This window comes from Balearica regulorum, chromosome 14 (genome assembly GCF_011004875.1).
Source record: "Balearica regulorum gibbericeps isolate bBalReg1 chromosome 14, bBalReg1.pri, whole genome shotgun sequence".
NCBI classification, from domain to species: domain Eukaryota; kingdom Metazoa; phylum Chordata; class Aves; order Gruiformes; family Gruidae; genus Balearica; species Balearica regulorum.
In genome coordinates, this window is record NC_046197.1 from 10,778,970 (window position 1) to 10,795,105 (window position 16,136).

The 16,136-nt window shown below is 42.7% G+C and overlaps 1 long non-coding RNA gene across 1 annotated transcript in view; it reads left to right on the forward strand.

Annotated features, from left to right (window-relative positions):
• Positions 1-6,679, forward strand: part of LOC142603886 (uncharacterized) — a 204,972-nt gene extending 198,293 nt beyond the window's left edge. The window contains exon 4 of the long non-coding RNA XR_012837792.1: positions 5,216-6,679. This is a non-coding gene — a long non-coding RNA (uncharacterized LOC142603886). The remainder of the gene's footprint in view (positions 1-5,215) is intronic.
• The last annotated feature ends 9,457 nt before the right edge of the window (positions 6,680-16,136 follow it).

The window sequence follows — 16,136 nt, forward strand, 5'->3', positions numbered from 1 at the left end:
AGCACTGTGGCTTTCAATATCATTCCTTTAATGGGCTTAATGATTTTTCCGCTTCTGAAACATGAATCAAATATACAAATTACTCTTGGAGGTACTTGGAAAAAGCTGTGATTTTTATTTAACGCCAGTGACTTCTCTCACTGAGAATCAGTGGTACCTCAGCCAGAGGCAGGAGAAGCAGATCCCATGTGGAGGGGTGATCCATCTCAGCAGGCAGTAGATTTGGTGATTCGTCACTGCTTTACCTCGTTTAAATACACTTTCCATTCGTCCGGATGACTTACTGTGGAGACGGGGCCAAAAAAATCTACTTTTAATCAGTTAGTGGCTCTCAGATTACAGAGGGCTCTAGGAAATATGTTCTCCTCTCTGGCTGGTGGATCCCTCCCCGATAGTAAGGGACTTTGTGCAAAGAAGTCCCTTATAGAGCATGGAATTTTATGTGATAACTCTGCTTTTTGGTAATATTATTTAAATACTTGTGTGGGTAGATACTTTTATGACCTTTCTCATCCTTCTTCCCTTGTGTCTCTCTTGTCAGTGGGTCTCTTGGCCTTATTAAACTTTATTTCTTTCTCTAAAGTGGCTCCAGTGCTCCTCCCTCCCTTAGCCATCATGCTTATGTCATTCATAATTTATCTGTGAAAATTGTCAACACGGAAACAGTTGAGTTTTGAGGAAAAAAATTATAGTGCCTTGTCTCAAGTAAGACTGTATATTATCTATTTGGGTAAAAACCTCCATGTTTCATTTGCAGCAAAGATGTGGGTTTAGTTTGATTCTTCCTTTCAGCAAAGGTCCTGAGTAAACCAAATTGCTGTATCTGTTTTTACCCAATTTTAATGTCTGTGAAACAGAGATGTCTTCAGGTTCTACTGTTCAATCAGAAGAATAGAAAGAATCTTTATGAAGAGCTCAAACAAATTAAAAGAAATGTAACATGTTGACAAACAATCCGAGTTGGGGTATAGACAGTTAAAAGTGTAAACTGGTCGTATGTTTTGGGGTTGGTGATCAAAGACTATACAAAATTAAATGGTGTGTAGCTCTATTACAAGTGTTATGACAGCTAAATGACATACATGGATGCTAAAAGGAGGTTTGTTTGTATACACTGTGTATACATGTATATATATACACATCACTTTAAATATGAGTAGATGTATATATTGTATGTGTGTGCTACATACATTCTGGACTGAGCTATTCTGCTCCAATCAGTGCAAATGAACAGTGTCAAAAAATCTGGTTTTCATTCTTGAATCTTTCAGAGACAGATTTAAACAGCTGTTTTGTGCCCAGAAAATATTAGTCTCAGGAAATGGAGGGTCACCAAATCCAATTCCCTTTTATGGTGACTTTGATCCAGCTGTATTTAGCTTTCAAAGTTTCTTAAAAATCCAAACAAAGCACCCATCGTTTTAGAAGAACTTCAGAAAGCAGCTCTGAAGCCTCCTAGCAACAACTGCTTCATTATCTCTGCAGGTCGATGTTGTTGTTTTAAGCATCGGTGAAGCAATCTGTCACCAACCCCAACACTCAGTGCCGTAATTCCTGGGCCAGTCTCCGGTGCTCAGCCAGAGTTGACTGTCGCAACATATTTAGCACTGAGAGCAGAGTTTGGCTTGAAGATCTACAGAACCTGGGATGAATTTCAGCCCACTGCCTACAGCAGTAGTTGACTCTGGGACAAGGCACATACGTCTCAGGAAAGCTGCCGGAATTAAGTCAAGGCTGCACAAGATGAAAGAAGCCCGTGGGTTTTCACTGGCCTGACAGGTCAAATGTACCACTTTTACTATCCTGAAGAACCATTTCTTACGATGCCCAACCGTAACAGCAGAAAGATAGCTTCTTATTTCGGGTGCTAGCAGATGACCTGGGGACACTAGAATTGCTTTGCTACAGATTTATTGGGTGAACTGCGTCCAAGTCAATTGGGCTGAGGTACTAAAAGATGTTTAGATGCTTGAATACTGTTGATACCAAGACAAATTAGATTCCCAGTTCTTGTTTAGTTGCCCACCTAGCCTGCCTCCACTCCTACTTGTCAGATGTGTCCTGCTCCAGTTCCTTGCTCATTTTTCGTAGGATGCCAGGGATAAAAGACTGTGAGGCACCTGCTTCAGTGGTAAACAGCCATTTAGAAGATGTGTGTACTTTCCTTGATAGATCTAAATTGATATAGCAGGAGATCACAAAACCACAAGTTAAATTAGGCTGGCTTATAGTAGATTGGGATGTAGCTACTTTTCCTTACTAATTTTGTCTTGTACTATAGAATCTGGGGGTTTTTTGTTTGGTGGTTTTTTTTCTTTTAAAATTATGCTTTTAATGCTATGATTAAAAGATTATTTTCAGAATACAGATTAATTATATGCAGTGCAATTAGCCTGGGTATGGTGAGAACTTGAAGGCCTGCTTATGGTGAGAACTCAGAGGCATGCTTGTGGAATAGAGAATATACATCCAAAAAGTACCAGGACACCAATCTCGGGGATAGTGCAAGTACACTGCAGGAGAGGACCTGCTTTTACTGTATAAAATTGTGTTGACATTGTGCTGGTTTTGGCTGGGATAGAGTTAATTTTCTTCATAGTAGCTAGCATGGGGCTGTGTTTTGGATTTGTGCTGGAAATAGTGTTGATGACACAGGGATGTTGTTGTTACTGCTGAGCAGTGCTTACACAGAGTCGAGGCCTTTGCTGCTTCTCACCCCATTCCACCAGCGAGTAGCTGGGGGTGCACGAGGAGTTGGGAGGGGACACAGCCGGGACAGCTGACCCCAGTGACCAAAGGGATATCCCATACCATATGACATCATGCTCAGCTTATAAAGCTGGGGGAAGAAGAAGGAAGGCGCCATCTCACTTTTGGAGTGATGGCATTTGTCTTCCCAAGTCACGGTTACACGTGATGGAGCCCTGCTTTCCTGGGGATGGCTGAACACCTGCCTGCCCATGGGAAGTGGGGAACGAATTCCTTGGTTTGCCTTGCTTGTGTGCGCGCCTTTTGCTTTACCTATTAAACTGTCTTTATCTCAACCCGGGAGTTTTCTCACTTTTACCTTTCCAATTCTCTCCCCCATCCTGCTGTGGGGGGAGTGAGCGAGCAGCTGCATGGTGCTGAGCTGCTGCCTGGGGTTAAACCACAACACACTGAATCTCAGCAAAGGTATTTGTAAACCTGTCAGCATGGTCTGGCTCGGATGATTAAATACTAGTCAGTGCATCCTGCTGTCACCTCATTAAACATCAGCATTTCCTGATAATTGTCGATTTCCATATGTTGTTGAATTAGCTATATTCTGCAGCTGAAAACATGGATAAAAGTGGAGGAATGATTCAGATGCAAGAAGTCAGCAGTCAGCTGTCTGTAATATAACCTGGAAACACAATACAGCTTAGAAATAGGCTTGTGTGACCCGAAGGATATAGATAGAATCTTTTATCTCTGTCAGATATAGGCCAGAGCAGCAAAGTTCAGATCTAGTTTTGGATCACTGAACTAGTTCAGTAACATCCAGCAGGAACCTGACCCCACCAGATATCCCGTCTGTTTTGGGGGTTTTGTGCTTCTCTTGCACGCTTCTCCCCCCATTAGACCAAGTTACACCAGTGTAAAGTGTAGAACTGGGTCCAGATCTACCATCCACAGACCTGGGGGACACAAACCAGAAAACCACAGAGAACATCATCTGCCTTTTTAGTCAGTGGAGTTTAGATTGTAGCGATGGAAGACTCAGTTCTGTTACTGAAAGATTTAAATTTTAGGGCACCAGTATGTTGTGGGGTACTGTACAAACGCAAAGGAAGAAATCATCTGAAGAAACCAGATGGGACAGGAGGGTAGAATGAGCTAAAAGATCCTCCAAGGTAGAGAGGATGCCAAGGTATGCAGGAATACCGTGTTCAGTTTTGGTTTCTGCTATAAAAAAAAAGATGGGGACAGACTGGAGAGGGTCCAGAGAAGGGCCACAAAGATGATCCAAGGGAAGCCTGCCATGTGAGAAAAGGCTAAGAGAACTGGGCTTGTTCAGCCTTGAGAAAAGAAGGCTTAGGGGAGAGCTTATCACCATGTTCCAGTATTTACAGGGTGGCTACAAAGAAGATGGAAACTCCCTTTTTACAAGGAGTCACATGGAAAAAGACAAGGAGTAATGGGAACAAGTTACTCCTGGGAGATTCTGATTGGACACAAGTGGAAAATTTTTCACAATGAGAAAACAACCAGCCATTGGAATAATCTCCCCAGGGAAGCAGTGGATTCCCCAGCATTGCACACTTTTCAGATTCGGCTGGATGGGATGCTGGGCCATCTCGTCTAGATGATGCTTTTGCCAAGAAAGGTTGGACCAGATGATCTTTGAGGTAACTTCCAACCTGGTATTCTATGATAGGTGGTTAGTGTACGGGAGCAATGCATGAGACTGTGGTGGAGGATGCTTGAAATCCCAAACTCTAGGACTGCAGATGCTGAACATTTCATGTTTGTGATTTTTTTTTCTCCTCTCCCTTTACATGGCACACTTTCCATTTGTTTTTTAGCATTTTAATTGTAAACTTCAAATTCTCCTCCTCATTCTGCCTTTATCTTATTTACATCCAGGAGATTCTGTGCTTCTCTGAGGGCTGGCACGCCCTGGTTTAAACTGGAGCTGCCCTGAGGATGATTTTATATTTAGTAGCTCCTTATGAGCTGCTCTCATTTGAAGCAGCCCAGACTGCCTGATTCAATATTTACTGCGGAAATCTCTCTCTTGCCTCTCCCTTTCACAGGGTAATGATAAGGTTGAGCTTGAAAAGGGGCCGGGGCTTTACCCGAAGTGTGCCTGGGTAGCAGAGCCTTGCAGGGCACAGTTTCTAGTTGCTTTATGCCGTCAGAGTAACCCACAAGATCAGTGGCGAGGGATGAAATCCTGTCCCACAAAATCTGTTGCCAGCAGAGCACAGCTATCAGCTTGTATCATTCAGAATATACCTGTATGAAAGGCCTAACGAAGTATAACCCCTGATATTCTTCCCTCACATGCTGGGGGATTTTTTCGGCATTTATTACAAGCTGGCCCCTGAGTGTGGTGTATTGACTTGAAGGGCTTAAGAGAAATGGTTCTTCTGCAGGAGTGATACAAATGCAAAATCACCTGGCTTCTCCCACCCTTTGGCTGTCATCCACTTCTCTGTTTTTATACAAATCTCCTGGCTTTTGTTTCCAGGTGCTCTGATATGATGATCGCTCCACATGCCAAGTCCTTGTGATAGCGACGGGGGGAAGCTCTAACCTGCAGCCTTCCTTGTTCCAGTGGAAAAGCCAGCAGCGAAGGTTCACGGGACCATGAAAGACCCACAGCTCTCCCTCCAAACACCCCACTGGGCTCCAGTCTGCAGCAGACAGGCCAGTTCCTTTTACAACAGTCCCTATTTCAAGCCTGCGATGCTTTTAAATATGACAGCGTGTGGGCGGGAAGCGGTGTATCAGATGGAGCACTGTCTCAGCTTCGTGAGCCTGCAGAATAAAGAAACGGCACAATATTGCCTCCGTGGAGAGCAGCCTTTCCTGGAACATTAGACTGAGGCAGAGATGTGGTAACAGAGACTCTGGCCTCTCTAGATTGTGTTCCTGGAAAAGCCGTTCAATTATTGATAAGGGTCGCACTGACATCACCAAAAGACAACGAGGCTCTTGCTTGCCTTTAATAATTTCTTACTCAGCAGATCTTTCACTTACAGCTCAGCAGAATTGGCACTGCAGAAACATCAGCTAAAATACAATATGCAGGCTGGAAAGACAGAGAGGCGACTGCCCGGCTTTTTTGTTTGCAAACTGGAAAGGAATATAGAGCTGGGACACCAGCTCGATTCTGCTTTGCAAAATGCTAACTGCCATTATGGAGTTGGCACAACCGGGTTTTCTTTCCTGCTGATAACGTTTGGTCCTTGTTCATTGTTCAGAGCTGCTCTTGAATTCCTCCTCCCCCACTTATCACATATGCTGGAGAGGAGGATTTCCCAATAAAGGTAAAGAGAAGGGACTGATACTAATGCTCCTGATCTAATTCAATTTAACAATCACTACTCTAGCTAGTAAAGCTGCTGCTGTTTTGTTCAAAGTATAGTGCTGACAGCATATGCAGGGAGAAGCATTAACCCCATCTGCTCCTTGTATGAGGTTTAGTACTCCAAGAGAACTTTTTTAATTAGAGAGTAAAGCTTTAAGCCTAAACGTCCCTTTGAGGCCTGGAACAGGCTTGTTTCCTGAACATGCCCTACAGAATCCGCACCAAGATGGAAGCAGGGTGAAATTTTGGAGGACCCTCATGAGATTCTCGCACTCTTAAACCTGAACTCATAGCGAGTTTGGACCAGAAGTACTCCATCTGGAGTACTGCATCCAGCTCTGGGGTCCCCAGTACAAGAAAGACATGGAGCTGTTGGAGCCAGTCCAGAGGAGGCCACAAAGATGATCAGAGGGATGGAGCACCTCTCCTATGGAGACAGGCTGAGAGAGTTGGGGTTGTTCAGCTGGGAGAAGAGAAGGCTCCAGGGAGACCTTATAGCACCTTCCAGTACCTAAAGGGGCCTACAGGAAAGCTGGAGAGGGACTGTTTACAAGGGCATGGAGTGGTAGGACAAGGGGTAATGGCTTTAAGCTGAAGGAGGGTAGATTTAGGTTAGATATTCGGAAGAAATTCTTCCCTGTGAGGGTGGTGAAGCCCTGGCACAGGTTGCCCAGAGAAGCTGTGGCTGCCCCTGGCTCCCTGGCAGTGTTCAAGGCCAGGCTGGATGGGGCTTTGAGCAACCTGGGCTAGTGGGGGGTGTCCCTGCCCATGGCAGGGGCTTGGAACTAGATGGGCTTTGAGGTCACTTCCAATCCAAACCATTGTGTGATTCTACGATTTCTGAGTCTCCTGGTGGTGGCTGCCATTCACCTAACTAATGGGATCACCAGCTGCCCGTGAAGTAAGGAGACACGTAAGAAAATGGAAGAGAGAGACTTTTGTATCAGCAGATCTGAATGTCAGACAGGGCTTCCCATTGGTCTCAAAAAATGAGATCTGTAACTTCCCAGAAATTCTACGCGGTGCTGCAAAATCAAAACCGTGCACCAGTGTCACACCTGGGGAAGGGAAAGCCTGGTCGTGGAGTTTCACTTCAGCACTTCCATTTTGTCTGAGGTCTCTGCAGCCTCTGGCTCTGTCAAACCAACTGCTTTTCCTCTTCCACGCAGTTTTAACAGCAAGAGGTACATGCGTGTTTAAGGAACCTGTTTACCGTGCAAAGGTAAACAGTCAGGTTCCATTTTCACAATCACTCCTGTGTTAGAGGTAGATGCAAACATCGGGTTGCCAGCGCTACTGCGTCACAGATGCAAACAATTTTCATCAGGGTGAAAGCCCGGATGGTACCACCATGGCAACCAATTTTAAATAGAAACAATAGGCCAGCTCCTTCGCTGAAATAAAGGCACAGGACCCAAGGAACTGGTTCCATATTCGTACAACAGAAAATAACATTTTTGAGCATTCATATTTTCTGTGTTTTTATTGCTTCTTTCTTCAGAGCATTTCAACATGCTGTTTGCAATTTATATGCAGTAAATACTAATGAAATGAAGCCATCTCTGTGTGGCTAGCAGCAGTCAGAAACCAGCATGGTGGATAAAGGAAGTTCTTGCCAACTTCTTTATCTTTCCAGTTACAGAATCTTTAAATCCCATGCAAAGAAGTCAGTCCAGTTTTTCCCTTGAAAATCTCAAAAAAATAAACAATAAATCATTAATGTTGGAAAGATGAAGAGCTGAATCATGCCTCCCATGCTTTAGAACTTGTGTTCCACTGAGTCTAATTATTTCACACTTGCTACATAAATCTTTGAAAAGCCTCTTCCAAGAATATTCATGGTGAGGGTTGAAAAAGAGAAAGTTCTGATGAACAGTCTAACATGGGGACAACAGTTCTGGTCAAGCTCACTGAACTTAATGTTGGCTTATCTCATAGGAATGGGATTTTATTTGGCCCCAAACAACCTCAAGCCAACTTGAAATTGCCGTGAGAACAGTACAGTCAATGTGCAGCTGACTGAGCATGTAGAAACCGCAAGAAAATGTTGAACATATTTTGAAGCAGTTTAACCAGTGTCTTTTGTGTATCCAAAATGAGGTGAAAGTATGTTAAAATCCCACCAGATCTCTCTCCCTTGTTGCAGCTAGCAAGGCCTAAACAGAGTCACTGGGTGTAGAAATTGGAAACTACTTTTCACTGTTGCTTGGGTATTGGGGATGAGGAGTTATTATTTAAAAAAAACCAAAATGAACAAAACAAACAAAACCCCCCTAACCTACAGCAAATTCAAGAAGGGCATGTACCAAGTACTCCACAGCTCTTAATTCTGAGAAGGAACTTCAATGCTCTGGCATTGTTTTGCCCGGTGCCATTCTTATCTGACAGGTAGTATCAGTTGCCAGAAACAATGCGGGTTTATTCTATACTTTGTATTCTAATATAAATGGAGCTGAATACTTGTCATAGTCCTTTGGGCAGGGCTCCTTACTGCTGCAGAGTTTAATATTGAGATTGGCAACATTAAGTTAGCTGATGTAATCCATTCCATTACAGATATTTACGGCATGCCATATTACAATACAAAGGCAGAGGTTTAGAGACTGGAAAGATGTGACAAGCCAAAAAAGCCAACCCATTCAAAACTGAGACTGACACTGCAGGGGTCTATTCCCCTCACTGTACGTTCACAGAAATTTCTTTTAATGCCATTAGGAGCATACGTGATGCAAAATTCAGATCAGGCATAAAGCAAACGGCAGCTCCACCGATGGCAAACAAAGTCGCTGTTATACACGCCGCATCTGACTGTAGATCTGTCTTTAACCAGTGACTCATGATCATCAGCGTGTATTGTCCAAAGTCACTCCTAGGTTTCCCCATTCTTTGGCCAAACATCACAAGCCTTGGCTTATTGTAACGCAGGGGGAAGGAGCAGCATAGAGGAGTGTTTGTTCCTCTCTCTGGCAGCCTCTTTATATTCCTGCAGTAGCCCAGGAGCTGATACAGTGATCTGTGAGTTATTACAAGTCAGAAAACTATGTGCAGCTTATTTATGCTTTCACAGTCCTGGATATTTCCTTCTTGAATTTCTTGCCTACCTCCAAGTCTCATCAAGCCTCATCAAGCAGCTCTTTCAGATTGGAGGGTAGAAGCTGAGTGACTCCCTACCCGTTTAAGAGCCCATTTCTTTCCTGCAGCTCTCCTGGAGGATCTGCGGCGTCCGTTGTGCAGAATCAGCACTTTCATTAGGCTTAATGGAGCCTCTTCTTGTGGAAGACACTTGTAACCGAGGAATTTCTATTACAGAGCATCAAGGAGATATACACCCCACACTGCCTGGTGCTTGCGATTTAAAGTGAAAAACATACTGATAATGTGATATGAATGCAGTGCTGTGTTTCCAATACAGATGGGCCCAAACCAAGAGCTCACTTCCCTGAATTTCTTCAAGTTCAAGGGAGGCTGGAGCCAAAGTGCTTAACTGAACAGTCTAACTTTTACGTTTAGTTTTATTTGTCATGGAAGTGGCAAAATTTGCTTTATGAAACAAATGGTGTTTGCCACACCATTAAATCAGTTTCTTGCCTTTTGCAATGGCTTCTCAGTGCTGCTGGTAAAAATAATGTTGCTTTTCCAGTATATGATGTAAAGTGATTTCAGCTGCATTTTTTCCATTCCTGACCTCTGCAATGCTGGCATTTTAGACAGTTTTATACACTTATTGATTACCTGATGTACTGTTCTAATTTCTAGGAAGTAAGAACATAGCCCTTAAATCATCCAGACTCTGAAATGTTTTAATTTCCTCAAGTAAATAGAGCATATTTTGCCAGGAATCTTAAACGTACGATACATGGATCTGATTCCACTTTTACACAAGTCTTGTATAACTCCCTTCACTTCACTGAAATTACTCCTGATTAGCATTGAGAATCAGGCCCAGAATATGGGGAGGAGAGTGTGTTAATGCCATTTTTTCTGACATTGAGTGCTTTAAAAGCACTCCGAGATTGTAACCCATTACCATTTCTCGGTAAGTGCCCTCTGAGAGGATTGGGAAGGATTGAAGAGTTTTTAACCAGTAAGTCACTTCAGGTCTTTCACAAAACAGGAGAGGTTTAGCCATTTCTAGCTGCTGGCTATTTGGTGATTATGTATAGTCGGTGAGCTGGTGGTCATCGACTGGTGAGCAAGTGTCCATACCACAACTGCTGCTACTGAATTAGTTCCCTTGCTGGCAATCTGGAAAGAGGGTGAATGGAGCATGGGTCTGGTTCCCTTCCCAGGCTTTGCAAGTTTTCCTGTCAACCAGGAAGGAAAGTGTTTTATCAAAACGCTTTACAAAAGTGTATTATTTCCCTCATCCAGAATTGTCATGCTCCAGCGCCTAAACACGAAGGCTGATATTCTCTAACAGCCCCGTCAAACTCCCACACCGTAGATGACTGCTACAAGTTATAAGCACTCCCAAAATAGGGCTGGATTTTCACAGTGATAATTGAGAGCCGTAACTTTCCACCAGGGAGGCTCTGTAGGTGGGAGCAACAGCAGAGACAGTTGTATCAACAGAGTCAAGGCTTTTTACCAGGATGTTATCTAATTTTGTTATAGTATATATACCATAATCCTATCAATGTATAGACTTTCTCTAGTGGATGTCTCCCGTACACTCCCCAGAACCCTAGGGGAGCTAGGAAAAAGACTTTGTCCTTATGACTGCCCTAAGCCCTGATTCAGGAAAATGTTCATATTCAGCTTAAGCTTTGTGGACATTGTTGAATCATGCTGGCGTCAGTGAACTGAGGACTAGAAAAACTGTTCATGCAGGGTTTTGTTTCCTTCAGAACAACTGAAAAGGTTACTTAGTGCTACCACGACTAAGGAAAACCTTAACCCACCACCATCATTAGCTCAGTTCTGATGTAAATATCAGGACATTTAAATGCAAGTTAAATAACAAGATGGTAAACAGAGCGATATTCTCAGTCACTGTAAGCAATAATTGTTGTTCTTTTGGGACTGCATGGCCAGAAAAATGGAATCAAAGAACACTTACGGTCACATTCTCATCGGGTACGCTGCCACCTCAATCAAATAATGCAAGTTGCACTGCAGCAATTACTGTTGAGATCAGAATCTGCATATAGATATTCTGCCTCTCAAGTTCTAAAAGTACTGTTATATTTCAAGGCAAAGAGAAAAGAGAGAACAAATAAGACAATTTATTGCTGCAGATTATTTTTATGCCTGTGTGCTCCATTTAAGAGAATAATCTGTAAATGACTTATTATCAAGAAAAGTTATTTGTTTGCACTAATCAAGCCTTAAACTTGGAGGCATAATATGGAACTAATTATTTTTAACTAACTAATCAACATGTTTCATTCATAAGTTGGGATTTATCAATACAGCACATGAAAGGAGAGAACATATTATTATTTCAATTTAGATAATATGCAAAAAGCACTGTGTTTGTAATGACCTGCTTTCACTGAATATAATCAAGCTCCAAAGCTCTATTACAGGCTGGAAATAGCAGCAGCTTACTTTAATGAGATTTCTGGCTCTGGGCCCCAGCTGTTCTACGCAAGGCTCTCCCTTTGCTCTATGACCTACCAATATGTGCTGTCACCAGTAATGAGACAGGACCTATTTCCTAACATGGGGAAAAATTGGAAAGCATGAGTTCATTCTACTCTGTTGGTGGAAACACACCCTCTTTCCCCTGCAAGGCAGAAGGAGGGGAACTCTGAATATCCAACGTCCCCCCCCCCTTGCCAGTGGAAATATGACATGAAACCCATAAGGTAGAGAACTCAAAGGTAAGACTGAAACTCTCTTCTTAACTCGTTCCCTTAGCACACAAAAAACCAATATTCATTAGGCACATACAGAATATGTCTCTCCCCTGTGAAGTACCCCAGCAGAGGACTTTACATTATCTGCAAGGCATGGGGAAGGGGGAACAGTAGCACTCTCAGGCTCTGAATTTTATGGATTTTGTGGAATTATGCTCATCTCAGAGCCGTGTTGGGAATGTGCCAGGAGCCAAAGAACTGCACTTAATTTGCCTAAAATGGAGCAGATTACCACTGCTCTCCTTTTTAATAATGGAGATGCAGCCTGGAGACTACAGATTCCAGCAAGCAACGCTCCAAAGAGCCAAGCAGCCCAGGCGCTGCGCTGAGACAGCATTGCACGCTGTGAGCCAGCCCCGAGGACGGGGTCTGAGATACGCAGTAAGGGGTACCGTAACTCCAGGGTGGAAAAAAGAGATCAATCTCATTTTGGTCACTCTGAACTAGACTCTTAATATTCTTCTCTTTGCCTTTTTATTATTATATCCCACACTTTTCAGAACTTCTGTTCTTGAAAATGTTTGATTAGCTAGCATTTGAGAGGGTTATGCTATTTTTATCCTTGAGCGGTCTCTTGGATTCATTAACACTTCGCACGTGAATCTGTTTTTTTAGGACAAGAAGCCAGTGCTTTTCCCCTGAATAGCATTGTTAAGTATTTCAGGAATCTAAAATCCACAAACTATTTCTGTGCCCTGAATACAAAACCTCTTTGGAAAAAGCCAATGAACATTTTAGTTAGAAAATTGGAAGGTGTGTGCTTAATGCACTTTGAAATTAAATGATTTGGTGCTTTTCAATTTGTCTTTTTGCCCTTCCCAAATACCCAAAGGCACTAGCCCACTTTGTAAATGAATAGGCTATGAAATCTTATTTTGAGAAATGAAGGTGTCACCGAGTTGCAGTAAAAATTATACTTAGCACCACTGCACTTTGTAAGCCCTGACTAATTGGCCCTTGCAACAGCCCTGATGCATTCCTCCTTTATCAGGAGGAATTAAATAACCAATTCTTTTATTTTAGAAGTGGAAAAACCCAAACCCCAAAGAGCAAGAAGCTAAGACTCCATAGCATAAACATTAAATGCACTGAATGAGTACTGCCTTCCAGATGCCTCTTGGACAACGGGTGGGTGCCCATGGACAGGCTGTCCTGGCACGCCTGGGGCTGGCTCGCCCGCGGCGCTCTGCCTTAGCCTCCCAAATATTTGGAAAAGCGCACCCTGGCTTTGCCCGAGGCTGTGCTTGCAGGCTAACTGCGTTCCCGGCAGACGAGCCTGTCTTGAAAGGGTTTTGGGGCAGCCGCTGGCACACAAACCAGGCACCAGAGAGGTATCTCCCTTTTGCTGCCCCCACGGATGCAATGCTGTGATGCAGCTGTGATCAAAATTTAGGAACTTTCAGCTTCAGAAATCCCATCAAAGCCTGCGGTGGGCAGACAAACACCCGTCGTGTGCTTTTTTCGTTCTACAATTTCAGAAATTATAAAGTTAGCTTTCAAATTTGCATTTTAAAGCTCTGTATCTGTGTGGAATTTTTTTGTCCAGCTTGAAGAAGCGGTATCCTTACATGAAAAAAGAAAAATGCATTTCCAAAGGCCACATTGCCAGATTTTGAAGAACAGTTGTAAGAACACCACCACCTTTGCAACACTACCTATTTCCTCTTCTAAATTATTTATCTATTTCTTGTATTTTACATGAGCCATGGAAGCTAGAGGCATTTTTGCAGTGTCAGTCATTCTGAAGTACATTCCATACAAAGAATAGGGCTGGAAAATACAGTTGTACGTAATATTGTTCATTAATATTACATAATTACTGCACACGAAATAGTTCTCTGGGCAGTGATAACGATTTTTTTCATAAAGACTAAAGACTCCAAGGCAATGTATTCCATTAAGGGGTTGCTTAACGCAGGAGGGTATATCGGTATCTATAGTACCTTGATCCAGTTGCAGAAAAACGACGAAGCCAGCTTAGCCAAATGAAGCCATTAGCATGCATAATGTGTTTTACACAAGAGTTAAATGGTTTACTGGGTTTATAAAATCATACTTTGATATTGCAATGACCAAGCTGAGATATGATCTAGCAAACAGCAGTTGCAGCTGCATCAGCACAAAAATGAACTGTTGGATTTTCTCTGCGGCCCAGAGAACATTTTCTGCAGTCTTTGAAAATTGCTCTGAAATAAAAAAAAATTCTTTACGTGTAGGCTAATATTAGCTACTGACAGCTTGCCTAGAGTTTTTAGATCAGCCTTCCTGGAGCAATTGTTTAGGATAAAATGTTGATGCAGCTTTTCAGGTCTGTTGGTTGCTTTTACTACTATTGAACATGAGCAAGTCCTGCATCTTATGTGATACATTAGACCTAAAGTAATGTGGAGGTAATAATCCCATAAAGGATCCCTTTTAGTATGGCCCTACTTCCTAAAGTCCTTGTGCTCTATGTATAGTGTTAGTTTTGACTTTTAATTTGACTTACTGAATTGTGTTAATATGCTGTAGACTCTTGTATGGACAAGACACAACAACCCTTATTCATATAAAACTGGAGATCTGGACATCCCGGTAGGGCTTTTCACATTCAAGAAAACATCAGGCCTTGTTACAGTTTTTGAGATATAAGATACATGTGATAATTCTGCTCCTAGAAGAGATTCATATCCTCTTTCTGCTCCTTTTTTTTTTTAAGGCAGAAGATGACTTTAAGTGTACAGCAGCGTGACTTGAATTCTCGCAGCGTTTAGGTGCATCAGTCTGCTGTTTTGGTAATCAGCAGTGTGTGTGGTGGTAATGTTTGAAGTTCATGTGTTGAGTCACCGAGGGTTCACCTTTCTTTCCAGATGACACTGTGACAGCTGCAATCAGCAGATGCATGAGAGCTGACAGTCCTTTGATTTTAAAAAAAGGAGGGTTGCTGGCAAGGCATTTTCCATAAGGAGTTCCTTCTAAGCTCTGTAAGTCATTCCACTTCTTAGCTCAATAGGACCTTGATTTGTTAACACTCAGGGTGTATCACAAACAGCACATCTGCTCTCCTGGAGTCTCCCAGGATGAGTGGTGTGACTGAGCTGGAGAGGCTTCTTCATGGGGATTCCTTTTTTTCAGGTTTAGTTTATCTGTGAGCTAATTCTATTAACTTACCGTTAATGATTCCATGTCTTATGGGTCATACGACCTTACCAAGGCTACGTGGTCCACCTGACAGAATTGTTTTGTTTTGCCGTGAAGATTTTCCCCTTTGCTGTGTTTCATTGGGTGTGTAACACCAAAGGGTTGAAAGCAAACCGCAGATCACAAGATTGTTTCTGAGTAAAAAGTGAGCAGATTTCTCTACACCAGTTCAGCCATCCTCAATTCTTCCTGTGACCTGAGTCACAATAGAGCACTTACTGGGTGATGTGTTACGGTGAGACTGTCAGAATACAAGCAGGCTAAGAAATCTAATCCTCAGAGGAGAGCAGTATGTTCCCACTTGTGATTTAGTCTCACAGTGAAGAGGCTGTCAAGGGGTTTGCAGTCCTGGAGATTGATTCAGAGGGAGCCTGCTTAGTGCACGGTGCCACTGGCAGTCATCAGCTAAAGCTGCCTAATGATGTCAGCTGGAGTGGCCAGGGGAATCCTCTCCTGTAAGGTAGCCAGAAGAGCTAAATTGCTTCCAGAAATGAATCTATTAGGTTCTGATAGTGATTAGTGTAAGGTACCATAATGACTAAGAGTACTTCAAGTGTAATTCAGCCTGAAATCTCTTCCAGGTGAGCGGTGTTAGATACATCACAACTGAGGTGCTGGTACCTGTTTGGTGGATGGGGCAGCAAATCTGGGCACTGACTCACCGCTCTATGGGAGCAAATGTGACAGAGGAAACTCTCCCTCTTCCCTCCCATTGAAAATATCATTGGATATTTCTTGTTGAGGAAAAGGGAAATTTAGGATTAAATATCTAAATTAGTTAGATTCATATTATTTAGATACCCAAGGGTTGGTTTGGGGTTTTTTTTTAATTATTTCAATCTTATGTTTCAAGTTTCATCCAAAAGTTAGGTCATGGTACAAGCTACAGGAAAATTCAGCATGTCACTTGCTACATGATAAAGGGTTGATTTGACTATGCAAAGATTTGAGCTTGTGGCTTGAGTGATTTAAGAAATCTTCCTCATACCACTAGCTATATGTTGAATTCGAGCCATAAGAAGGTTTTTAGGAATGCT